The 27,560-nt window shown below is 39.9% G+C and overlaps 1 protein-coding gene and 1 long non-coding RNA gene across 10 annotated transcripts in view; one reads left to right on the top strand and one right to left on the bottom strand.

Annotated features, from left to right (window-relative positions):
• Window positions 1-27,560, bottom strand: part of LOC309659044 — a 464,689-nt gene that overhangs the window by 194,857 nt on the left and 242,272 nt on the right. The window lies entirely within an intron of this gene.
• The window catches only part of PAM (peptidylglycine alpha-amidating monooxygenase), a 283,154-nt gene continuing 262,038 nt past the window's right edge, over window positions 6,445-27,560 (top strand). For 3 of the 9 annotated variants that reach the window (XM_082458073.1, XM_082458071.1, XM_082458072.1), the window contains exon 1: window positions 6,451-6,698. The gene's annotated coding sequence lies outside the window, so the exon portion shown is untranslated. Of the gene's footprint in view, window positions 6,699-27,560 lie in introns of all 9 variants that reach the window. The other 6 variants (XM_082458079.1, XM_082458074.1, XM_082458076.1 and 3 more) reach the window with 6 other exon arrangements.

Below are 27,560 nucleotides of genomic sequence, written 5' to 3'. Positions count from 1 at the left end.
TCCACAAATCAGTCCTGGGATTCTTCCTTGCCTCTCCCTCTGCACTGTGACCCAGGGCTGCTCTTCAGGTCACACCACCATAATTTCCCCACTGCTGCAGATGTCTGTCCCAGCTCTTACCTAAGCATTGACCCACACCTTTCCCTTCATTCTCTAAAACTCAGCAAAGCTAGGATACAGGGATGAGAAAATGGATACAATGCAGACAGGGAAACAAACTCGGATATTTGTTATGACTATTCACAGAGTCTACTTCCTGTCCCCTGTACAATGACCCCCCACTGACCATTTCTCTCTGATTGCTCTGTTGCTGGGACCAATGTGGCTGCCACTGACCAGAGTACACTTTGACCGGTTCCTCCATACCTGCTTCAGGTATTCAAGCATTCAGTGTCTCAGGTGTCCTTTCGGGAGGTTCAGGCCTTTATCTCAGGAGAGTATAAATGCCCACTGGAGCATCCACCCAGCACAGCACCCTCCTACAAAGGCAACAGCATAGTACCTGGCTTCTCAAGCATCAAGAAAATGCTGGCATTTAAAAATAGTTATTTGTTGTAGCCATCAATATTTCAGAAACATAGGGCTCTAATCTCAAAGCATCTCCTTGTATTAATTTTTATATTTTTTTCATAAAATAATCTCATGTTAATTTTGAAAGAAATTTTCAGTCCCCTAGGCCAACCTCTCACTGTGTATTGGAAAAAAATCAGACCCAGAGAGGAGAAATGATGTGCATGTCACATAACTCGTTAGCAACAAATGCACAATAATGAGAGTCAGGTATTCTGACTTCCTGTAGGCTACTTTGAAAAGCTTTTTTTTTTTTTTTCCAATTCATGTTAAAAACAAAAATTTTCAACACCCTTATGTAGTCTTCTTCTGCTTCTAAATATGACTGGAAAATCTATGTCATTTTTTTATACATCTAGGGCTTTTTCTTATTGAAACCAAATCTCCAATGCCATCCCACTAAGAACTTAAATAGAGATGCAAATCTACAGCTGCAAAATGAAAATAAAATACAAATATGATGAGAAAGAAAACTGTGTAGCAAATGTACCTCATTTTCAGTTTTCAAGTCACTTAAAAGAAACAGAATGCTATGACAAAGGGTAGAGATTATGCCTTTTAAAAATAACATCAATCATTTTTCTAACAATAAATGTATTACATACTTATTTTGGAAAGTCCAGAAAAGTATGATAGACTTTTTTCATATTCAACAAAATTGAGATCATACACTCAAATATCTTTGAAGAGTCTATCAGTCCTTCTAATTTCATCTACCTGTGCTAATAACTGAATATTTTTCACTTGAAAAATATGTGGGATTTCCATTTTTTATCAGAAATTAAATTAGTCCATCTGGCAAGAAATTAATTTCTTTTTTTTTTTTTTCTTTTTGGCTTGTGGGATCTTAGTTCCCTGACCAGGGACTGGACCTGGGCCCTCAGCAGTGAGAGTTTGGAGTCCTAAACACAGGACTCCCAGGGAATTCCCTAAATTAATTTCTTATTTAAAAAAAAAATCAAAGTTTGTGGAGAAGTGTTGGAGACAGTGATTTCCAGAAATTTCTAGTGATTCAGTGGTTATTGTAGCCCTTGTCTCTGCCATACCAGCTTCTCACCCTGCTAGTAACCTTTCCAAAAAAGGCAGTGGAGAAAAGCAGTATTTACTCAGACTTTACTTGACCTTGTAATCTCTACTGTCCAGTCAAATACTATTAGCCTCTTCAGCTTCTCCAATAAATACATTTCCTATTAATTGATTTCCTTCTTATATCTCCCTATTCCACCTCCCCCCTCCTTAATTCCATCATACTAAATTGCGTATGGGGAAAGTTTTTATAGCTTACATTATAATATTATATATAAAACCTATCATGTATTCTCTTTTGGGTCAGATTTATTTTCAATCCACAAGCATATTCAAAGTATTAACTACTTATGTGATATTGCTGGCAGCATTTTAACACTCTTTTTTTCAGAATCAAATATTTGGTTCTTCATTAGTGCTGAATCTACATAAAATTGATGATCCTGGTTGTCTTTGTAATTATTTTGTTTCTAAACCTTGGACTTTATAGAAAGAATTAATTATAACATGTGTCTGTTTTTTAACTGCTAAATTGGATAATGGTTTAATAGCTCAAGGGTATTACTTGTGGGAATTTAAGACTTATAAGATTCACTTTCCCCCCAAGTCTGTTTTTCTGCAGTGATCTATGGCTTTGATTTTAGTAACAAACCCACCAAAATGAGAGTAGGTCATGGACTTTCATTGTGAGCCAGCCTTGCTATCTTAGCCAGAAAGCTAGGTAGAGAGAACATAATTTGGTATGAAAAACTTACCATGTCAAAACAAATTAACAACTTTCTTGATTAAGAAAAGTAAAAAACTGCACCTAATAGGTAGATGAGCTCATATTAAATAGCATATTAAACAAGAATGGTTTTATTTTTATTTGCAAGGTGTTTATACTCTACCAACTAAGCTATACTCTAGTTTAGTTGCTCCGCGGCATGCGGGATCTTCCCGGGCCAGGGATGGATTGAACCCTTGCCCCCTGTGTTGGCAGGTGGATTCTTAACCACTGCACCACCAGGGAATTCTCTCAAGTCTATTTTAAAGTGTCACAAGACAAAGTAATGTGAGGTATTCAAGAAGGCTCTGCGTACCTAATCGGGCAGAGCTTTCTGCAAAATATTTTGGTATTTTATTTATATGTGCTTCATTCAGTGAAAGAAGGGAGAGTGGGAGTTTGCCTGAGAAAAGAGAGAGAAAGGTTTCACATTGGCATTACATCAAGGGAGTTTGACTTGGTCTAACTATCTCTTATTGCACTTTTCACATCTTGAGGCCTGTTTGATGCATAAATTTCTTAAAAGTCTAGCCTCATTTAAATAATTTATGTACTTAGAATGCCATTTCTAGCCTTGTTCTTCTGCACACCCCAGAGCTGATCAGAGTGTGGTGATCCCTTTGTTTTCAAAGGAGACTTCATGTTCACATTCTACAGGGGTTAGTAGAGGAAGACAAGAAAATAGTCCCATAATATTTCTGTCAGTTAATGGGAAAAATGTTTCCTCCTGTATATATCATGATAGGTAATTGAATTAGTACACAAGTAGGAAAGGGTTTGCTATTTCATACTCCTATAGTTTTTTCTTAATACCATGAAATTAAAGACATGCCAGCATGGAGCTGTGTATTCCTGATCACTTTCAAATAAGCACTGTAGTATATTATTTCTTTTATGTGCTTTTATAGCACATGCAGTGCAAGATAATTGACTCCATGACAGATGTCTATATTTCAGAAGAAAATTTATTTGTGAAAGAAGAAACATATATAACTGATTTAACATGGGGCTATTCATTATGTGGCCCAGAAGGTGCTTATTGACAACTTGTAAATTGAAATTAATATTTTCTCTTGTCGTTCTGAATGTGTGTAAGTAAATTTTACAAATTTACTTCAAATTTTACCAATTTGAAGCTTATTCTACTATTTGAATGTAACTTTCTGTTCTCAATAAAAGTTGGGAGCTCTTAGATATTACTTGAAGTGCTGTGTAATGAGGAAGGGTGCACTTTTATTTCTTTTCAGGGAGGTCTACAGGCCAGCACATTCCTCAAATTGCCCAGGATAAGTTCTGTCCACTGGACCCATCTTTACAATGAAATGACTGTCAGAAAAGTCTAAAGATAAGGAGTACGAGAAAGAAAGATTCTCCATGGAGCTTCCTTTACTCTGTTACTTGTGCTCAAAATGCCACTCTTTTCCAAGACAAAAACTAGCAGGCAACAGCATCTGAAGACCCTGACACTTTTGTGTGAGGTGGACTGGCTTGGAGAATTGGCAGTGTTAGGTGAACAAGGCTGCTGTGAAGGGAAACTGAGAAAAGGGGAGGTTTATGGATGAATGTCCATCTGCACCTACTTTTAACGCTGCCTGAGGCCAATTCTGCTGCCTGTAAATGAACTCTCTCAATTTTTTCTTTCCTTTTTTTTTTTCTACCAGAATTTTTCCCAGGGGAAACTGGGCTCTTTATCCCCATCAGCTGACTAGATACTTCTTGCAGTAAGATTCTATCATGAATATAAAATTAAAATAACTAATAGATACAGAGGGATTACCATATTCAGAAAGGATGTAAGTTTAATAAGGTTTCATTTCAGAGATGATTTTTCTTCTAGCAAGAAGAGAAAGAGAAACTTTATTCAGGCAGGTCTCTTCTAGCCTCTTGAACTTTCAACGGCTTAGCCTTTTGTGCACTAGAGGAAATAAGGGAAGGAAAGGAGATTTTACAATTAAATTGGAAGTAGTCTTTACAAAAGAAAAACCGGGACGCTAAGGACTGGTTTTGTAATGACACTTCCAGAGTGCACAGCCAACCTCAGGTGAGGTGGAGCCCTGAGGCCAGAAGAAAGGAGTCTTCTCCTTCCCTGTGAATGCAAAGTGGTAGGGGTGGCTGGCGTCACTAAGTACATGCTAAGCTTGAGCCTTCAGTGGCTGGACTGCACACAGACTAGAACACCCTAAGGCTGTAATGTCTGACCTCCAGGCTTGGCGGTGGCTTCCTCAGGCACATTGGCTGTCAGCGCAGCTGAAGCTGTCGCTGTGCCCACCAGGACCTTGAGGGTGTGAGAGAAGGCTGCCATCAGGTAACTTTGGATGTGTCATCCCAGCCATTCTCCTACATTTTAAGGTAAAAATGTGGTCACCCACTGAACAGGAAAATTATCTTGACATAAAAATGCACAGAATTTATCTTAAAAATAACAACCACCACAGCCATAGGACTCCTGTCCATCCCCATTTCCATCCCTTCCCACAAAAGAGTGACTTCTTATTTAAGGGAGGGTCCCAACTGCTTGCTTTAGTTAATAACGCAGGCCAGGGGGGAGGAATAAGTGTCTTATGGGATGTCTAAACAAAAGAACAGCCCAACGAGCTGTAAACTGACCCAGCTCTGTTTCCTTGCATCTTGTCAGCGACCATCATTTACAGGATGGATTTCTCATCACTGGCCAAGAGCTTGACGTCATCAGCCTTCTCTGGAATTTGGGAAGTGGGGCAGGTGAAGGCCTGCTCTGAGTCCTGAAGTTTATCCTTGACTCACCACCGCTCGCTGAGAATTCTTTTGGGAGGCGGTCCAGATTTTGCAATCTATCCACTACAAGCATCGGTGTTTTCCCTATAGAGAAATGGATTTTCTTCCTGGGAGTTCCCCGATGGCTGGAGAGCTTTGCCTCCTTCATGCAGCCAGCCTCTCACCCTCTTAGCTCGTTCTCACTTTCCTTCCTCGCCTTCCACTGGCTTCTACCTCACTTTCTTCGAGATCCCTCCTCCAGGTCTGCTCCTCCTCCATCCCCCAACCCGAGGGCCCCAGAAGGAGAAAGTGCCTGGAAAGACCAGAGCTCACTGCGCTGGGGATCTGTGCCGGGAACCTGGATGGGAGAGGTTGGGGGAAAGGAGGATAGGACTTTGGAAGATGATAAGCGGCTGGTGCTGGGAAGGAAAAGGCGCGGTGAACGCACTCTACAGGTTACCTTCGGGGAGGTAAAGGCACTGGCAAACACCTGCCCTTGAACTAAAGGCGTATCAATTTGTGTGAGGTCAGTAATGCACAGCACCAAGCCACTTGGGTAGAAACCCTTCCGACTGGAACATCCCAGATCCCTGGCTTCCAGTTTTGTCCTGCTTCGGGGTGAGGCGGGGAGGGGGTTGATTTCTGGGTTCCCTGCCGCAGTTTAGGGGAGAAGCGGTCAGAGTGTGCGCGTTGGGCGCACTGCAGGATGAAAAGGGTTTCGAAAAAAGAGATGTGCAGAGGTGGGAAACCAAGCTAGGAAAGGGGGTCCCCCGCGCCAGGCCTGGGGTGCGGGTACGGAAGCACTGCGAAGACCTGAGCGAGGTGGCCTGAATCCAGCGACCGGCAGGCGTGTGCATGTGAAAGAAATTGCACTTTTTCCACAGGTTCAACCCCGGTGCCCCGTTTGCCGGTTCTGCATACTTTCTTTGCTGGAGTCCCTAACCCTGGGCGGGAACAGGAGGGAGGGGTCCTCGATTCTCTCGGGAAAAGTCCTCCCAGCCCCGCGCTGGGCGGAGGGAGAGTCCGACATTTTCCTCGGCCTCTCTCCGGGCAGCCGGCGTGGCCACCTCGCAGGGCTGCTTTTAGCGACTCGGGACTCGGGCGGAGCAAAAGGAGACTTTCAGGCCGGGTCTTGACCCCCTTCCCCGGGCGAGAGTTCCAGCTCTTGGCCACCTCCTGCCCGCTCGTGAGTCCGAACACCCAGGACGGCGATCCCCGCAGGGAACCCCCGGGACGCTGCGCGCGACCTGGAGCTGACTCTGCGGGGACCTCGTTCCCAACCCCCGCGGCCCCGGCGCGCGAGGGGGCAGGGGCGGAGCGGAGGCGTCGAGCACGGGGCGGGCTCGGGGGCGGCCGGGAATCGCGGAGCCGCCCCGGGGGAGGGACCGGGAGCTGTCCCCCGGAGCTGAGGGCGGGCGGCGGGCGCGGTTGGGCCCCGCGTGCGCCAGGAAAGAGCTCCAGAGCCGCCTTCGCGGCCGCCGCGTGCTCGGCCTGTCCCCGCCCAGGGGGCCGGAGCCTCCCAACTAACTCCGCCCGCCGCGCCCGCCGCTCCGCCGTCCGCAGGCTCCCGCTTCCGTCTCGGACTGTGCTCGCCGCCGCGCAGGTTGGTGCCGCCGCCGTCTCCTCTGCCGGCCGGCGGGCAGGGCAAGGGCGGGGGTGGGAGCGCTGAAGGGGGCTCGGGAAGTTGGCAGATGCTGGGCGGGGACGGGAATCCTGCTGTCTCAGCTCCCTCTGCTTCCCCGCGCCCGAGGCGGTCGTTGATTTCCTCCCTGGCTGCTGGGGTCGCGGGGGATCCGGCGGCGCGGCCGGGGAGGGTCTCGGGCACTGAGCCTTCCTCGCACTCCCCGAGCCCCTCTCTGACCACCCCTCAGCACCACCACAGCTGAGGCTAGTTGGTAAGGGGTCACCCTCCCGTCCTCCTCACCTTCGCACTTCTCCTGGCGCCCTCACCCTGTGGGTAAAATTGTTCATTCGGCCTTTCTGCCCCCAACTTGGACAACTCTCCGTGCCGGTGAGAAAGGCTCCCCGGTTCCCAGACCCACCCCCGAGACTAGTTTCGGGTCGCAGCGGGGGCGCCGCGAGGCTGGGCTGGAGCCGAGCAGCGACCCGAGGTGCCTGAGTATCGGCGAGTGCCGGGAAGCGCTGGCAATTCCCTCTCCTCTTCTCTCGAGTCCCGGCCCAGCTCGGCGGTCCTTCCTGCCGTGGAGTATAATACGCTGGGTGATCGCAGAGGCGGGATGGAAAGTAACCACCCCTCGGATACTTGGAAAATAGGGATTTAAGCCTGCTTTCAGTCACATTCCTATCTGTGTGGCCTTGGTCGCGACCCTTTGGACACCCTATGTTCTGTTCTGTAAAACGCGGGTCTGCTTTGCCCACCCCTGAGGTCGTTGTGACGATCCAGTGTCACTTAGGTGTGTTACTTGATCTTGAGCCACCGGTCTCTGGTCTTATGAAGGTGCCTGATGGCAGGTCCTGTGTTCGTTCTCATCGTCAGAGTTCAGGTCCTTCAGCTGAGATGTAATTAGGTCTCTCTAGGTGATTTGGCCAATAGCTTTGTTAGGGTAAAAACTCGTGTTCCTGTATCTGATAATTAGTGTTCAGAATTGAAATCGTCTCTTCCCCACCCAACGCAATCAATGTACAAAGCTAGGACCTTACATATTTCTGTGGTCATAGGATTTCAAATAGCAGAAGATCCTTATTGGCACAAGTCTTTGGAAATAAGAACCGTGCTTGCTTCAGATGTTTGCCAATCTTTAAAACCTCTTTTCCATCTTAAGTGCAAATTTAAATTTGCTTTTAATTTTAACAGTTCAGGAAGTAGACTTTTATTTTAGTAAAGTAAGTTCAGATATTTAGCTCAAATTACTTGTGCCCTATCATTTGTAAATTTTCAGTTTAAAATCACAGGCACAAAAAGCATTGTTAGCACCACTCTTATCGCTTTATGAAGAAAACAAGTAAATGGCCTAAGAAAGTCAGCTTTAGACTTGAAGTTAAATAGCTATGGCCCGTCTTTCATAAATTCATGATTTAATAGGCACTTCATGAGTTCCTGTATTGTGCAGTGCATTGTGCTATGTGCTTTTAAAGAGAGATAATAGAATATGTTCCTTGCCCTAGAGGGACTTCCAATCTAACTTAGAGACTAATATTTTTATTTCATATTTTTATATAAACATCATGTATTCTAACAACTACATATGGCAAGTAAAATGATGCCAAGAATATATTACTGAAGGCCCTTTAAGATCATTGTTTGGTGAATATACTTAATAGATTGGAAAAAAAATAAGTTTAGATAAGCCAGTGTTTTCTGAAATAAAATTTCAAGTGCTTCTACATCATCAAATGGGAAGCATACTTGGAAATAAAATGAATTCTGTATTTTTAGAATGAAAGCTCAGAAAAGCATCCATGTATGTATGATGTAGTAATCAAATGTTAAAAGCTATAGAAATTTCAATTCTAACTAGTCAATAAGTCAATTTATGGTGTCCATCTACAATTTTTTCTCAACTCCTTGAGAAAGGAAATTATACTATAATGCCTAGAAAAAATACAGAGATGGAATAAGCTGAAACTTGAACACTTGAACACAATGGCCTAGCGGGCCCTGGATTGATTCTGGAAATTTGGCTTAAAAAGTTACAAGATTCTTAGTGAGACTTTTTTTTAAGAAAATTACTTTAAAAAGTTTGGCTTGGTGCAAAGAATGGGCAGGAATCCCACATGGAAAAGATTGACCAGACTAGGTTGTATTTGGTGTGACTTGGTGACATTTCTGATTCTTTTCCTGCTCCTAGGAAGAATTCATCCATCTGCAGGGTATGTGTAGAATTTCATAGGCTTAACATACCACCAGTACTTGGGTTTGAGAGCTTGGGTTCAACTCACATAGTGAGTCTAGGCAGGTTTCGGGGCAGCCTGAGGGATATGAAGTTAACTTTACACTTGGCCTTATTGCTCAGTACCTTTGTTTTCCTATTTGTGAAATAAGATGAAAGATTGTGTCACTGCCTTGGAACTGTGTGGTTTGGTGTAATAGTCATGAATATTGAGCCAGAAAGCTTCTTGTGTGTGTAAGAACTTTCTTTCCCCCTTTAACTCCTTTAGCCAGTAAAAGCTAATTGTGAAAATCACATACAAATAGCTGAAAAGAAGGGCTCTGCATAAAGTTGGTACTGGTGTCCTGTGCTCTCAAGTCTCGTGAGAGAAGTTTCCATCATTTTATCTTCTACAATTTACTGATGTAGAGAATAAGACCTTCGTCTTATCCAAGGTTGAACAGCTAGTGGCAGGAGTAGAACTATAATTTCAATTGCCTGAAAATAGTTCTCTGGTTTCTCCTTACCCTGTGTGGTCTCTTATCATCCAGGACACATTAAAAATCTCACATTTATAAGTTGTGTATGGTTAAGAATTTTGGCTTTGGGTTCTGATGGGCATGGGTTTGAGTCCTGCCAGGCATTTACTAGTCGTGTAACCCTGGGTAAGTTACTTAACCTCCCGAGTTCTCAGTTTCCTCATCTGCAGAGTGGGAATAAAGGAAGTACTTAGCTCAAAGGACGGTTGTAAGGATTAAATGAACTAATTGATGTGAAGTGCTTAGCACATTGCCTGTTACTTAGTACATACCTGAAACTCAAGTAGTTATTTCAGTTTTCTGAGGGGAGGGGGATGACAATGCAAAGGTCCAAAGTTTTAAAATAAATAAGTGCATAAAAATATAAATACAGCACCACTCTCAATACTTTGAATTAGCCATTCCCAATGGCTTTGTTAATTTATTTAACAAGTGTTTATTGAGCTCCTACTATGTTGGGCCTTTTCCTAGGCAGTGGCATACAGTGGGATACAAGACGGTCACAGTCACTCTCTTATGGTCTAAAAGTCTGGGGAGGGATATAGATTTGTAAACAGAAAATTATAATCTTATGTGATTTGTGTGTGGAGTAATGCAGAGAACCACAGAAGGTGGGCTGGGATGGTGTCATACTGTGCGTCACATCATCACTGGGGTTGGTGGTAGTCAGGGAAGACTTCCCATGAATACCCTAAGACCTGAAGAATGAGTGATAGTTAACAACTGAAGAAGTTGGAGGACTGAAGAGTGTTCCAGACCAAGGGGAACAGAGCATGATGCTTAGAATGGAACTCAGGTAGATAATGTAGAAGAATAAATAAGTGAGAGCTGGAGAGAGAGGTGTGGCAACTGGCGAACCCAGGCTCTGTCTAAAGGGAACAGTAGATACTCAGCTCCAGCCAAGCGTTGTCAGGTTGGGATGCAGGCCAAGTGTTGCCAGATGCCCTGATTTTTTTTAAGAGGAGCTTACAATTCATATTTCATAAATGTGAAGTGGCCCAAATGTTTTTAAAACTATTGTGTGGGCCAAAAACCAGACGCATTTTGTAGTTGGTATTCAACTCAGGGCCACTACTTTATCACCTGTATTTTAGGAAATGAAAGAAGTTTAGTGTGGCTAAAGGAATGCATCTTAGAAGAAGAGGCAAGGGAAGAGCCCACAGGTAGGGGCAGAGCCACATCATTCAGGGCCTTGTGGCACTTGCCAAGGAGGGTTGGCTTGATCCTAAGAGCAACGGATAACATCAAAGACTGAAACAAGAGTGGCATGCTTAGATTTGTGTTTACAAGGTATTGATACATTCTGGCTACTGTATGGAAAATGCCTGGGAAGAGGCTATAGTGATAACCATTTAGGAAGCTATTGCAATGGTCCTAGCAAGAAATAAATATGTCTAGAAACAGGGTATTCAAGCAGGATGGAGAGAGATGGGTAGATTTCAGACGTGTGTATGAACTTCCACTGTTGGGAGATAACTCTCCATTAGTCACTCATGTTTCTGCACGTCTTGTGAGCAGAGGCACTGACTGTTTTCATTCCAGACTATCTTTTTAAGGACTTTTATATAGCAGATAGCTATGGAAGATAGAGGTAGCCTTTCTCTATGGAGCAAAGGGCAGGTAGGTTTACTGTCCATTGTAAAAGATTTGGTACTCTAAGCTCAGGGGTCAACTTCTCTAATGCAAATCATTTAGTGTGTAGGTATGCTATGCTAATATTCCTGCTACTGCTTTTTCTGTGAGTAATGTAATCCTTTGTCTCTGACCTAGGAATCTCATTCCTTGTGCTGGCGTCCATGAAACTGTGGTGTGCTTATTTGTTAGCACTAGCCACCAGTTTAGCCACTAGCCACATTGTTTAGATTTGTTTCAGTTAATTAAAATAAAAAATGTTACTTCCTCAGTCACACTAGCCACATTTCAAATGCTTAATAGCCACATGTGGTGGGTGGCTACTATAGTGGGTAGAGCAGACACAGAACATTTCCATCATCGCAGAAAGTTCTGTTGGATGTTGTTGGTTTAAAGCTTTGGATTTTTTGTCTTCTTGGATGAGTAGAGGCAGAAGTTGTTGATTATGACAGCATACAAATGATGCTTGTTTTTGTGTTAGGTTCATCGGGGTTCTTTCATACAAAGGAAATATTTCAGTTTGAATAGTACAGTATTTAGTTCACACCTGCTGGGGAGAAAACAAGTAGAGAATTATCTGCAATGTCAACTTGGAGACTGGGCAGACTGGAGCCATGTGGCAACGTAAGTTCTCCAGATTTATGGCATTCTTCAAAATCATTTGTGACCGTGAGATAGGGATCTGTGCTAAGAGGAGCTTGAACTTCTGAGCACTGTCTTCAGCTTCATCTACTAGCCATGCTTAACATCAAAGGACAAGATTGGCACGTTTGCAGCGAGGTTCCGCAACACAGCCAGTCCAACAGCCAGTCCACAGCAGCCAGCTGTGCTGCCTGCACTCACATAAAGGATGGAGGACAGGAACAAGATTTCCACATGGCTCTTGCTCAGGGAATTTAAGAGGACGGCCTCAAGAAAAGAAGGAACTGGACTCAAAAGAAAAACCAAAAAACAAACTCCAAACCCAGCAAAACACAGTAGTACTGAAAAGCACAACCTGAAGTGGCACAGCAGAGATGGGGGAGGATGCCAGGAAACAATAAAAGCAGTAGATCCCTGCTTCCCTATCCGTTGCGGGAAGCTCATTTTGAGGAGGGCATGGACCACAAGTACTGGAAAGTGAAAGCACAGTGTTCTTTCTGTCATTCTGTATTTCTGTCAGCCCAGCCAACAGCTGCTGCAGCCACAAAGGACAGTGTTTTACCTGCATTGAGCGTGCAGTTGACTGCTAGTCCTGTCTTTACAACATAAGCAAAACAAAGGACAGCAGTAGAAATGTTAAATAATAAACACAGGGGCCCTTACAGAAGAATCATACTACCACCTGCTATTTCCATGGGTAAAAATGCCTTTTCAAAAATTTCAGATATTACAAATTTCGTTTACCTATGCTGGAAGAAATTTGCTTCAGAATAGTACCTATTTGTAGTGTGGTAAAATTTTACTTATATGAAGACTAATTCATATTTTTAAAAATCTAAGTTTTAAAATATTTTAAAGATTGAACGTATTAAAGTGCTTACATACATAACCCAGAACCTGCTAAGCCTGTTACCTTGTAGAACTGTTTTGAAGAAAGTTTTTATAAAGAGATACGTTAATTTTGAAGTAGAATGATGATTGTTTGCATGTAACTGGAGGCTTCTAGAGTGTTTAAAGAAAACTTATGTGGGTTATACATTTACCTCCTTTTTAAAAAAAATTTAATTATTTATTTATCTTTGGTTGCCTTGGGTCTTTGTTGCTGCGCGTGGGCTTTCTCTAGTCGTGGCGAGGGGGGCTATTCTTCGTTGCGGTGCGCGGGCTTCTCACTGCGGTGGCTTCTCTTGTTACGGAGCACGGGCTCTAGGCGCGTGGGCTTCAGTAGTTGTGGCACGCAGACTCAGTAGTTTTGGTTCACGGGCGCTAGAGCGCAGGCTCAGTAGTTGTGGCACACGGGCTTAGTTGCTCTGTGGCATGTGGGATCTTCCCCGACCAGGGCTCGAACCTGTGTCCCCTGCATTGGCAGGTGGATTCTTAACCACTGCGCCACCAGGGAAGCCCACGTTTACCTCTTGTTTAGGATACTAATTGCATCAACAAACCCTTATTTTCACAGATAATCCTTCTCAAGTTTCAGTAACTTTTGGGAGAGCCAAGGTCAGGTGCTATTAGGGTTTGTACCAACGTAGAGTCCCTTACATAAATGTCTCAGTCAGTGAGGTTTTACTCCATTTAGTGTTTTAATGCTATTATACTTTGCTAAATGTCTTATTTTTTAAATTGTGAATTAAAAATATTTCTGTAGGGATGGAAAAGCTTGGTTGTCCCCCCTACATTCTCCCCTCCTCGTCCCCCTAAACGTGGTAACATCAGTTGTTCAGTGTGCTTTCATTTTTCTCTTTCTGTTTGGTTTGCCATAGTTCCTAACTCGTGCTTCAGGCTTGCATTTCCTTGTGCCTCCCTTCTCTTCATGCAGAGAGCATGAAATTAGAAATAATCATTGTCTGTTGTATTTCTGAAGATTAGAATTTCACCAGTTTCATGCTGTCCCTTCTCAGACCGGGTGTGGTAAATCATCTTTGGAAAACTGGCTCCAGTAAAACTGGAGTATGCAGCTGAAACAAATGCAGGAGACTTGCTGTTTATTGCATGAGTCACTTATGGGTTCAAATGGAAGGAAATGATACCAGATTGCTTTTCATGCACGTCATTATTACATCTTATTTTAAAATAGGCCTGAAATAAGGAAATAAAAATAAACTGATAAGCTCTTTCTTTTCCCCAGAGAATTTAGAATTATATGGGTTCTAGTGTTAGGTGATTAAAACAGTAACAATGAGGTTCACAAATTAGGCCTTGTCCTTTAACCTGTGATTTCCTGTGGTGCTGAGAACTTTTTAGGGTGTATATTTCTCATCTTGCACATGAGTGATTTTAATCAGGAGCAAAGTAGGTTCTTTCTATTATAAGCCATTTCCTCCATGGCCCTTGCCTCACTTAGCTATTACTGTATGCCTAATCGACCACAGTGAAATGTCTTTAAAACATTTTCTAGGGGAGTAAGGACTTTGGGGAGAATTTTTATAAAGGAAAATGCCGAGAAGGAAAGTTTGAATGGTTTCTGTGCATAGTTAAATGTTTCCAGAGAGACTGAAGAGTCAAGGAGTTGCTAGTAGGATATGTTAATGTAACCTTTCACCTAGTTACTGTCATTACCTAAATCATAACTATGTCGTTTTAGCAAATTCTTTGAACTGGTTCTAGTTCCTTAATGAAACAGATTGTCCTGTTCCTGTTCTTTTCCAGTCTACAGTCACTGCCATTTCAAAGTTTGCATTGCCCTAGGCTTTCCCTCTCCTGTTTTTAACAGCAGCTTGTCATCCTATTACAGATGTTCACTAATATCTTTGTCTTTGGCTTTACTTCAGTATTTGTGGAAAGTTTTTATATCTGTGTATTTGATATTGACTTCTAGCTTTTTGGTTCCTAATAGGGTACCTTCTTTCACTTATTCAGTGCCAAGCCATGTTCTAAGCACTATTCTTGACCATAGAAATTTGAGAGTGAGCAAAACATTCATGGTCTGTGCTATCATGGAGTGAAGAGTCCAAGATAAAGACAATCATTAATCAGTTTTTTAAAAAGCACAGCAATTAACAATTACATAGTTACAAACAGAGATAAATGCTCTGAATAGAGCAATACTTTTGTGGGCTTGTATAACAGCAACCCAAGGAAGTGACACTTGCTTGATAGCGGAAGCATGAGTAGGAGAATGTGAGAGAGGGTGGGAGGAAGGGCGTTCCCCACAGCAGAGGGAAGTTTGTGCAGAGGCCCTGCAACAGAAGGGAACAGAGTGAGATCAAGTAACTGAGGAGAATTCAGGGGAGAATGGAATGAAATGAGGCTGGACACCTAGGCTGGGGCCAGTCAAGAATTTGTTCTTTATCCTAAGGACCGTGGAGAGTGTTTTAAGTAGGGGCTGGTGACCCCATGAGATTCGTGTGTGGGTAAGATCATCTGTAGGGGAATGAATTGGAGGGGCCCAGGTTGGCAGTGGGGAGATGTTAGGTGGCTTCTGCATTAATCCAAGTAGAATGACAGGATGTACTAAGCCTGTTGTGTATACTGGAAAGTGGCAGTGAAAATAGATTAAAAAGTGTTTTAGGGGATAACATCAATTATACTTGGGAATAAGATGGGATTATTTTTTATTCATTCAACAGATATTTAGTGAGTTTTAAACTTTATGCCAAACTCTGTGCCAAGCTCTGGGAATACAGCTATGACCAAGATATACAAGATCCCTGCACTCACAGAGTTTACATATTAATGGGAATGACAGCTAATAGGAAATAAAAAATAAATATAATTTCAGATAATAACAAATCCTATAAAGAAAAACGAAGCTGTACAAGGGAATGGAGAATGACAGAGGAGAGTCCTCATATAGGGTGGTCAAGAAAGACGTTTTTGAAGAGGTGGCATTTCAGCAAAAACCCAAATGAAGTGAGGGAGCTAACCATACAAAAAATCGTCTACCCCGCAGAGGGAACAACAAGTACAAGGTCTTGAGGCTGGAACGGGGACCCCTCACCTTCCAAGAATACCAGGGTGGTCAATATGTGTAGAAATATGGGAGGAGGGAAGAAAGACAGATGTCGAGGATGCCTTGCCAATACTTGAAACTTAAAACATCTAAATAGTCTCATTATATTCTCTTCAGTCATAAGCCACACAATCCCAGGTTGCTTGGCCCCTAACCTGTTTTTAACACTGCTATTGGAACAGCTTCCTCTGCACACCTTGCTAAAAACCTGATGGTGATATTTGCATGTCCATCCTGTCAATCATGACCCTTCAGTCAGCTCGGTGGAAGGGCTCCTCTCCTACTTTAAGCCCACTTCCCATTACAACCCTCTTTGGACTTCTCAATTAGGCAGTTGAAGGCCCTCCTCCAGTGTTTGTTTAGACCTTCCACATAATTTATTGTTTTTCTCCTTGGTGTTACATTTATTCACCATGGCACCTCTTTCCTTCCTGTTAGTCTGTTTCCATCTCTTCCTTCAAGACCAGGTTCAGAAGTGAAGTGTTACCTTTTCTACTAGTTTCTTCTGATTGATTCCACCTTACCTGGATCACTGAGCCCTTCAGCCTACTCAGTCTGTGTGATGTCATTTTTTTTCTTCCTTCCTTGTGTCACTTGAAAATGCACTGCTTAAATGTGCCACCATTGTTCCAGATTAAGATATTTATGATCATATTCTTTCTTCCTAGAAAAAAATTGGCACTACTGCCAGCTCTGCTATGTGTATATGTGACATTGGCCAGAGCATTCACCTGACGGAGGTTCAGTTTCTCTGTCCACTCCCCTATTTCTTCCCCAGTGTGGTTGTAAGGAGCAAATGAAGTAAAACATGGAAAATGTGTTTTAAATACATGTAAGACATTTTTAAATATTTTAGTTGGGCGTATTTCATATCCTCATTTAAATTGCAGGTTTTTCACACCAGTTCCCACCAGCGTGGAATTCTGTGTGCTGCAGGAGTTCTGTGAGGTGTCTCGAGCTTCCAGCCACACTCTGCAAGCTGGGGACAACTCAATCCATGGCATGTGTATTAGTCTCCTAGGGCTGCTGTAACAAAATGCCACAAACTAGGTGGCTTAAACAACAGAAGTTTATTGTCTCATAACTCTGGAGGCTCTGAGATCAATGTATTGGCAGGGCTGGTTCCTTCTGAGGGCTGTGAGGGAGAATCTGTTTTCATCCTCTCTCTTGGCTTCTGGTAGCTCCAGGCATTTCTTGGCTTGTAAATGGAACTCTCCCTGTGTCTTCACATTGCCTTTCTTCTGTGTCACTGTGCCCATGTTTCCTGTTTTTATAAGGACACAGTCATTGGATTGTAGGCCACCCTTGTGACCTAATCTTAACTTGATCATCTCCATAGACCCTATTTCCAAATAAGGTCACATTCACAGGTACTAGAAATTAAGACTTTAATCTTTTTACAAAACAGAATTCAACCCATATTAACATGATTCAATACACATACAAGAAAGGGAAATCACAAACTTGGTGAATTAGCTCTGTATTACTAGAATGACTCACAGAGATGAATTAGGTATGGAAGAGCTAGTTTCCTGTATGATGTAGGGCAAAATAAATGAAATACTTGGTAAAAAATATGGGTGAAATCTGAACATTCATAAATACTTATTTCAGAGTTCTGCAAGTCCTGTTAATTTCAAATTGGTTTAAATTAGAGCATAGAGGGCCAGCCAAGAGAAGGAACAAAAGAACCCAGTAACTTTTCTTCCAAATTGTAATAGTACATTCAGTTATTGTACTGATGTGAATGGAAGAAATATGCAGTGCATGTGCTTATTCATATACTCTTTATGTGAACTTTTTTGTGTGAAAAATTTTATTGCTTCAATTGAGTTTTTTTTTTTTTGGCCCAGCATGCTTCTCTTTGACTTTCTGGAAGGCCACATGTGGTCCTATGACAAAGTGACCCTTCTCTGCTAAACACCCAGAAGGGTCTGTTGTTTTTCTCCTATTCAGTGCCCCAGCCTTGTTGATAAAACTCATTCCTCTCTTAGACTTAAAAATCTCATTGATGTATTTTTTTCTCATCAGTTTTTTTTTGTTACTGTTGTTTTGTTTTGTTATTTTTTGATAGTGCAGGGGAGAGTTTGATGCATTGTTACCAGTTGATGTTGGAGAATACCTAAGTAGTAGAGTTTTATCAGATTTGACATTATGATGTTACATTTTATTTGGTGAACCTGTGTTAATCTTCATATGCTCTCTTATTGTCATTTAGGACAGCCTTTGCTTTAGGGACATTGAGGAAGGCACCTGAAGCTGGTGTGGTGGTATTTTCCTGTGTACCTGGCTGACCAATTTAAAAGTTTAACCATTTTTTGTTTCCTAACAGTCTGGCACATAGATCACATCTGAGAAGCTTACTGTAGGAAGTCATTCAGACTTAGTGAATAGAAATTGAATACTTGACCTTTACCTAAAAAATGGCTATTTTTTGTCAACCAGAAGAGCACAGCTCCTATATTCCAAAAAACTACATGATAGAGAAGGTTTTTAATTGTTACACTTCCATTAATTTACTTCATTATTATTGCTGCATTGAGATTTTCCCTAAAGGAAAAGTCAGCCATAAATTGTTATTTCTGCTTATAGTTTTTTTGTGAAAAAACAATTTAAAGTCAAAGACAATGAAATCCAGGTTTCAGTGTTATTATAGAAATAAATTTCTTCTTGGTGTCTTATCAAGTAGGTATTACCTGGAGAAAAAAATATTTTGATCTTACTCTTCCAAATCTAACAGGATACCTTCTTTCTGAAACTATAAAAGAGTGAAAGAGTTATATGAAAAGGATAAAATAATGGACAGGAGATTAAATTTATTGCTACTTAATCATCATCATCTGCAAAGTTTGATTCTTCCTTGTTCTTAAGTAAAGTTTTTTGGCAAATATTTTCCTTCCAAAACATAAATAGAAGGTCAAAATAGTTACTGAAGTGACCAAGAAATGTGTTGAAGAGAGAGTGTATCAGATAGAACATTTCATGGGCTGAGGAGCGAGGCAGTGAGGTGGTGGGGCTGGGTGGGGGGAGGATTAGGGCAGGACATTTTAAAAAGTGTGTTTATTCCTGGAGTCTGGAAAGACCTTGTTTCTGACCATTTAAAATGTTCTTTTTGCTGTTTTTGGTTTTGCAATCTTCCATTGTTGTTCCAAGTTAAAATATTTATATGTATGTTCTTTCTCCCTGAAACATGAACTTCAGGCCACACCTGGGACCATCTGGTGTTTTGTGTAATCTCAGCATCCGGTGGAGGTGTTGGACCCTGGCGGTGCTTAGCTACTAGGTTCCAGGACAGTCATAACCTCACTGATACCATTTACCCTATTTGGTGAATTCCCTACACATTTTCCTGAGATACGAATATAAAAATATATATATACTTGAAAACTACAGGGACTTTTTTGAAGTGGTTAAGTGTATGGACTTGAGAGTCAGACAGCCTTGGGGTCAAACCCCAGGTCTGACATTTACCAGCTGTGTGACTTTGGAGAAGTGACTTACCCTCTGTATGCCTCAGTTTCTTCATCTCTGAAACCAAATAATGATAATAATAGTAAACTGGCCCTTACGGTATTTATTATGGGCCAGACACTGTTCTGGTATTAAGTAGTGGGGCAAGGATTTGAATCCACGGACTCTGCCTTAGGGGTCTGTGTCACCTGGGAATAAATGAGATGATCGTGTAGTGCACTTAGAATGGAGTCTGGCACATAGCAAGCACTCAGCCTACTGCTTCTCCCCACCCCTATTACTGCTACACCTGCTGTGATGGCAATGACTGCTATTACTGCTATTAATTTTTTTTAATTGAAGTATAGTTGATTTACAGTGTTGTGTTAGTTTCAGGTGTATGGCAAAGTGTTATATTCTTTTTCAGATTCTTTTCCATTATAGGTTATTACAAGATATTGAGTACAGTTCCCCCTGCTATTCAGTTGGTCCTTGTTGTTTATTTTATATATAGTAGTATATATCTGTTAATTCCAAACTTCTAATCTGTCCCTCCCCTCGTTTCTGCTTTGGTAACCATAAGTTTGTTTTCTATGTCTGTGAGTCTATTTCTGTATTATAAATACGTTTATTTGTATCATTTACTGCTATTAACATTGTCCACTCTGATTCATACCTAACCACATTTTAATAGTAGTTAATAATTTTCCCAAATACTCTCTCTGAAAAATGGCATTAGTAGTGTCTCTCTCATGTTTTTTTCCCAGCAATGCACTAACACTTGCATTGATTCTTAAAGGGGTTTCCATTTGTTTTTAAACCTAATATTTTAGCAGGTCCATGTAATAAAGTATTTTGTACAGTGCAACCACTTAAAGGTTGAGGCTATGCAGGTGGAAAAAAAGCTACAGGGCTTTGGTTAAACTTTTTGGGAGTTATAAATTGCTGGTGGCTATTTCAGATTTTCTCCAAAAAAGTTAGGCCCTGTAGCAATTTAAAACCTTTATTTTTCAGTACAGTGTGTGCTTGATTCCAGGGTGTAAGGTTTGAGGGTGGTTGGGAGCTATATCACCTAATAACTATTTTGCCCATTTCTAAAAATTATCATTCTTTTATAATACTCATTTAGGATGCCTTTTAAAAATGAAAATAAATCCATTTGCCAGTTGGGAATGAAATTGAAAATCTTTGTCATTTTTGCTCCATTCTAAGCAGGAGAAACATAGAAGTTAAGAAGAAAACAGTTTTATTTTTTAAAGCATAGCCTTTCTGGGGTTTAGGCTCACCACTGTGTAATGTTAACCAAGTAGTTTTTCATCTATACAGCATACTTGCTGGTGACGATGTTTCTGGCTCCTTCCCACGAGCACTGTGTACTTATGCCTAGTGGCTTAGTCTAGAGTTTTCAACTAAGGAACACAAAGGGAGGAAAGACTGGGGGAGGGACCCTTTAGCATCCTGAGAAGAGGAAATTGATGTTTACACTGCTGTCAGCTAGAATTTTGAAGCCTTTCAAAAAGAAAGTTACACTGTATGCCCCAGATTTTATAGAGAGAAGCCTAACACCAATTGGAAAATAACATTCCGGAAAGTTTTATGACCTGAGTGGCTCAGGTCCCCCTCAGAGGCTGCAGTGCACTAGAAGGTCTGTGGCTGGGTTTAAAAGAAGAAACGTTGATGTGTTCTCATTCTGGTAAACTATGGACAGCAATATCATAATAATTGCTTCCACTTATTGAGGTAGTTTTGTATGGAGGAGAAAAAACCCAGCTTCCTAGTGTTAGACATTATGGGCAAGTCTTGGCTCTGCCTCTTACTAGCTATGTGACCTTGGGCAAATGACTGACTGTCTCAGTGCCTTGGCTTTATCTTCTTTAAAACAAGGGATTTTCATGGAATGTGGTGGTTCTAGTTATTCTTTGAGGTGATGTGTATAAAATGTTATATGCATACAAAATGCCTGCTACATGGTTAACTGCTCAGTAAATATTAGGTATATTTATTATTATACGTTATGTACTTTACCTAGAGTACCTCTGATGCTTTCTATAACCCTGCAGTGTAAACCATTATCCCTGTTTCACAGAAGAGAAAACTGAGGCACAGGGGTGAAGCGCTTTATTTTGAATGTGAAGGCTTGTGAAAATGGTCTTTCTCTTGCCATCCCCCTCATCCTGATGGCTGTGCTCTGCAGTTGCCCATCAACACCAAGTTTATAAGATAGAGCAGAAATAGATTGATTTATTTTTTCTCAAAATTATGTGCCAGGATGCTTATGAAGTTCACGAGATACACACAGTGTCCTCAAATTTGGAAATATGTAGTTCCTTTTCCAAGGAAAACATCCTCACTTACTTCCAGTTTGACTTAATTATGTTTGTCATAATGTTACATAAATACATTCCAATGCAGAATAAATGTCAGTTTATAGCACTTATGTCGTTATAAAAGAATGCAAATTTACAAATTAAATGCCAACAAAACTATACAACCAATAAAAATTCAAGTAATTACATTAATTTATGTGACAGATATGTCGTTTTGCTGAAAGTAAACTCAATTTTGGGCTCATCCATACTCTGGATGGATTTTGTTTAATCTGCATCTGCCTTTTGATTTCATGATATTACTGTATTATAAACATTTGAATATCTGTAGTTTCATATGGTTCAACCTAAAAAAAAGTCTTTTAAAATAAATATGTTACATAACTTGGTAGTAATCATTTTAAGGTGTAGTTTGATAGTTCAGAGTAATAGAACTTCAGGAATACCAGTTTTAATGGGTGTTACTTGATAAAACATGAAAAGCTGTTTTATTCCCTTTGGTGTCAGTGTTTAAGTGTAGACTTCACCCTGGTCTTGGCCCTGAGCTTAGGGTGTAGAATCAGACTTCCTGGGTTCATCTTGCTGCAACAATATGTTTTACATAAAAATTTCTGTGAATTTTACATTTCTTTGTGATAAACTAAAACTGCTGGGTTAACAAGTATGAAGCTATGAAGTTCTTGCTTTGTATTGTATTTGATTGCTATTTACAGTCAGCATGTAGGAGAGAGCCCAGTTTACCACATCCCACATCAGAAATCAGAAAACATTTCCTATAAAGTGCCAGTAGGGTAAATATTTTAGGCTTTGCAGGCCACATACAGTCTCTGTAGCAACTACTTAGCCCTGTTATTACAGCACGAAAGCAGCCATAGACAATACATAAAACTTTATTTATGGACGTTGAAATTTAAACTTCATAACAATTTTCATGTGTCACAAAATATTATTCTTCTTTTAATTTTTCCCCAACAATTAAAAAATGTGAAAACCATTCATTCTTAGCTTGAAGGCTGAATAAAAACAAGAGCAGGGCATTTGACTTGAGAACCTGTTTATGGAGGCCTGCCCTAGATGCCATTTGATAGAGTAGAGAGGGAATCTCTTTTTCCCTTTTGTTTATGGAGGCGTTTTGGTGTGATTAACACAGTAACTCTGAAGTGAGACTGGAATGTGACCTATTTTTGACTCAGTTTTCTCAACTGGAAAATAGGGGAAATTTTTTCTTTGTACCTCGAACATTTGCAGGAGATGAAATGAAAGACTGGATGTATAATGTGTAACACAGAGTAGTCTGCAGCTTTTGCTCTTATTATTTCTATAATTACTGTTGAGGTTATATAGTTTTTCATGTGCTCATTGGCCATTTAAAATTTTTTTCTTAGTTCTTTTGTGAATTCTACATTTATATCTATTATTTGTTCTTTATATATTGACACAATATTTGTATATTAAGGTTATCAACCCATTGCCAGATATTTTGAAGATTATTTTTTTTTCTGCGTTTTGCCTTCTGGTTTTGTAGTGGTGGGTTTTTCGGTTTTTTTTTTTTTTAAAAGATAAGATCTTTCATTTTTATGTATTTCAGTTATTGAAGGTAATTATTTCAGTTATTTCAGTTATTGAAGGTAAGTTCAATACATTTATTTTCATTTTTATTTTTATAAAAATATTCTCAATCAAAGGTTAGATATTGTTTACCTATATTTTTAGTCTAGTCATTTTATTTCACATTTTATAATTTTACATCTTTAATTCTGAAATTAAATTTTATGTAAGTCATAAGTTTCTTTTTTTTTTTTTTTTAAAGTTTTGCCCGAGACTGACTCCACATTATTCTCAGCCTGAATTAAGTCAGCCTTTTGATATATATATATATTTTTAAAATCTATTTATTTATTTATTTATTTATGGCTGTGTTGGGTCTTCGTTTCTGTGTGAGGGCTTTCTCTAGTTGTGGCAAGCGGGGGCCACTCTTCATCGCGGTGCGCGGGCCTCTCACTATCGCGGCCTCTCTTGTTGCGGAGCACAGGCTCCAGACACGCAGGCTCAGTAATTGTGGCTCACGGGCCTAGTTGCTCAGCGGCATGTGGGATCTTCCCAGACCAGGGCTCGAACCCGTGTCCCCTGCATTGGTAGGCAGATTCTCAACCACTGCGCCACCAGGGAAACCCTGTAAGTCATAAGTTTCTATATGTATATATTTTACATAGATTTTACAAGTTAGTTCAGCATCATTAATTGAATAATTATTTATTCCCCGCTGATTTAAATGCCACTTTTATGAGACTCTAAATAATTTAGTTGAATGGAATTTGGCCTGAAAAAAAAATTTAAAACAAGGCTGTCAATATGACACCATGCTCTGGTCTTTAGTATTGGTAATTTGGTATAATATGAAGCATTTTATTTTACTTTAAGTATTTTTATCTACTTTTAGTTGTAGTAAAAAAACACGTCACAAAGCTTACCATCTTAACCTTTTTTAAGTGTATAGTTCAGTAGTGATAATACAACAGATCTCCCAAACTTTTTATCATGCAGAACTGAAATTCTTACCCAGTAGACAACAACTTCCCACTTCCTCCTCCCACTGCCCCTGGTAACTACCATTCTACTTTATGTTTCTATGAATTTGACTACTTTAGATACCTCATATAAATGGAATCAGACAGTATTTGTCTTTTGGTAACTGGCTTATTTTATTTAACATAATGTCACTTAGAACTTTTTGCAAACATTTTTTCCTTTTTAAAAATATCTTGCTAATTCTGGGTCAAATAGAAATGTTTTAAATCTAGTCTGTAATCTGATGGGATGGTAAATGTCCTTTATGTTTTGTAGCTTTGGATTTATCTTAAAGAGCATGCATACATTTTGTAGAAAAAAAATGCTGCAAGAATTCTGTTGTTGGACTTTCAGGTTGTTCCTGCTAATCTCTTATGGTAGGACTCTTAAGCTGGTCAACAGTCCTATTCTGGCTCATTTATTGAACAGCTATTTACCAGGTCCCCTCTGTGTGAAACTCGGTTATCCCCTATCGTAGAAATTTGGTTTGCCCCAATATGTCCTTTTCATTGAATACTCAGTTGTCATAACTTACTGTTGTGGTTGGACATTTAGTTATTCCAGCTTAAAAAAATTATGACCTGTTAGAGCAGGAATTTTCAGCAGGCTGAAAATTAATAAGAAACTGCAAAGCAATAATTAGCAGAAAACACTTTTTAAGATGAACAAAACACTTAAAAACACATGAAGAGTTTAAGCCTACCCTATTATGTGCCAAAATTGCCATTATATGAAAAAAAAAATCAGTGAACAAATTAAATAGCTTTGAAAAAATTACCATTTAAAAAAATTAAAATGTGATACAAATTCATTGCATGACATTAAGAAACTGAACATAAACTAAGAGGGGAAAAAAATCAGAGTCAATTACTGTTAACATATGAGTATATATCCTTACAAATTGGTGAGTTGATAATACAGAATAGAATCATACTCTGCTTACTGTTTTTTAATCTCTCATCTGTTTACTCACCATTTGTATTCTAATCTAATTTGTGGGCCCTTGTCTGTTGCCCCTTTTTCTTCCTTTTAAGTGCTCTGGTAAAAATGACCTAATTTTCTTATTTTTTTCTTTTTCAGTCATTTCTTTAAGGCCTGTCTCTTTGACCCTCCATCCCACTTAGTTTTTCATACACCTGGTTGTGTGAGTCTGTGTGTGTGTGTGTGTAGGTCTTTGTAGTGGGAGGTATAATTGAAGTTTGATCCCCTCCCCACTTTTCTTAAAACAATTTAGACAACAGCCTATTTCTTCCCCATTGGTCTGTGACTTTTATCATATGTGAATATAGAGCCTTCCTGGAAAGTTTATAAGTTTATTCTTCTGCATTGATGTATCTGTCTATTCTTCAACTACTGCATTGATCTTATTTTTGTAGCTTGAACATAGGTTGTAATGACTGGTAAGTTGTACTTCCTATCCTTTTTCTTTTAGTTAACTTTCCTTACATTTAGTATTCCTGATCATTTATTCTTAACTAATGTTGTGTATCAGAATTATCTGGGAAGCTTTGGCAAAATATACGTAAACTTTGCAAATTACAGGTTAGTAAGTCTAAGGTGGGACACAGGCATGTGTATTCCGAGAAAACTCCGTGATGGAGTCTTACATGTGTCCATGTTTAAGAACCACAGTTCAGCTACATTAGTACTGTTCTACTCTACCTTGATATTTTTAATGGAGCTGCATTAAACTTAGCAATAATTTTTGGGAGAAATAACATTTTTACAGTATCTAGTCTTCTCATACTGGGTAACAATATGTATTTCCCATTGGTGCATAACTGCATTTATAGTTCTCAGCAAAAATTTTGCTGTTTTTCTTTGTATCCCACACATTTCTTATGAGGGTTATATTTGTTCGTTTGCTTTATTTGTTTGTTTATTTATTTAAAAAATTTTGTGTATGGGCACTGTTTCCCTCTTCCTCCATCATATTTTCTATTTTGTTTTTGTGGGTATGTAGAAAATTTTGGGGGGGAGCGTGCAGGGTTGCTTATATTGTAAAGTCTTTTTCTTTACGTGGAGCAGCAACCTAATTGAAATGGATCTTTTTCAAAATCGACATGTAACAATAAAAATAGTAATATGAAAATGCAAAAAATGAAGCAACATGTTAATTGACTTATTAATCTAGAGAGAAAGGGAATTTTGTATAAATTGGAGACTGTTCAAGTTACTTTTTCAGAGACCTACCTTGACTACTCTATTTAAATTAGTAAACCTTCACCTCTAATTCTTGATCCCATTACCCTGCTCTCATTTTTCCCCATAGAACTTGTTATTGTCTAACATATTATGTAATTTACTTAAAAATTTTTCCCTTTATTGCTTGTTCCTACTAGAATCGAAGCTTCATTGGGCTGGGATTTTTAGAACAGTGCCTGGAACATAGCAAATGTTCTACAAATTTTAGTTGAATGAATAAAACGTTAGTTGGAGGAAAATCAAGTATTTAAGTGAGGGTTTCTGAAAATACTGACTTAAGTGTGTGAGTAAGGGAGAGAAATTTGATTCTACTAGAGAATTTAAAAATTAGCCCAAATTTGGCTTTTTCTTCCCAGAAGAAATCTGTGGGTAAAATGCACGTTAAGAAGATAGCTTTTCAGCTGAGAGGTAAGAGATTTATATTTGAATATGTGAGGAACAAGAGTGTTGCTGTTCATTCCCAGGGTCCTGTTTACCATGTGGAGGTCTCTTATTTTCTCTGAGAAATGGAGAGGATGTTGGTTTAACCTCTTATTTTATTTCGCCTACAAAATAAAGGTCATTGAAGTTATCTTTCTCCATTTTTAGAGATGAAAATAAAAGAGAAGGAGAAAAGCTGTTTTACTAGATTAGAGATTAATATGGGATGGTTCTGTTTATTTCTTCTGTGGTGCTGTAAATGCAAGGTCATCTGCCAAATTTTTATCTGACCTTGAAAGACCTGCAGTCATTTATTCTGCAGGCAGAACTGTGTTAATTGTGACTTAACATTTGAACGGCATCATGCCATCTTGGGGTAAGCAGACTGGGTATCTGCTTAAATATATATACATATACATAATATATATTTAACACAAATATAAAAATATATATTTTTAAACATATATTATGTATATACCCCACTGTAATTTAGAAGGGCAATACAAATCAAGGAGTTTATAACAAAATAATATTTCATTATGTAAATGTTTAGTTACAATTACACAAGAAGATGTGATGAAGTATCCAGGAGTACCTCGTGGACCCCCCACTAGATAGAACAAGTTCAAAGGAGAAAACCTGCATCACAGAAAATTAAAAAGAAGACTTGGGAGGATTGCCTTTCAGCTACTCAGCTTCCCACATGGGTTTTGTTGTTGTTTTTTAAGATTTGATTTGTCTTCCCCTTTAATACTTGCATATTGCTCTTCTGACGTCTCCTTGATTTTACCCTCTACTTGTGTTTTTATGTTTATATTTGTTGTCTCCCTTTTCAGGCGGTAATGTTGTCAAAGGCAGACAGTTTGTCTTCTACTTTATAATTCCCTAGAGCATTCTGTACAG

The sequence above is a fragment of the Balaenoptera physalus genome (genome assembly GCF_965194825.1).
Source record: "Balaenoptera physalus genome assembly, chromosome: 3".
Classification (NCBI taxonomy): Eukaryota; Metazoa; Chordata; class Mammalia; order Artiodactyla; family Balaenopteridae; genus Balaenoptera; species Balaenoptera physalus.
This window is presented reverse-complemented; position numbering and strand designations above follow the sequence as displayed.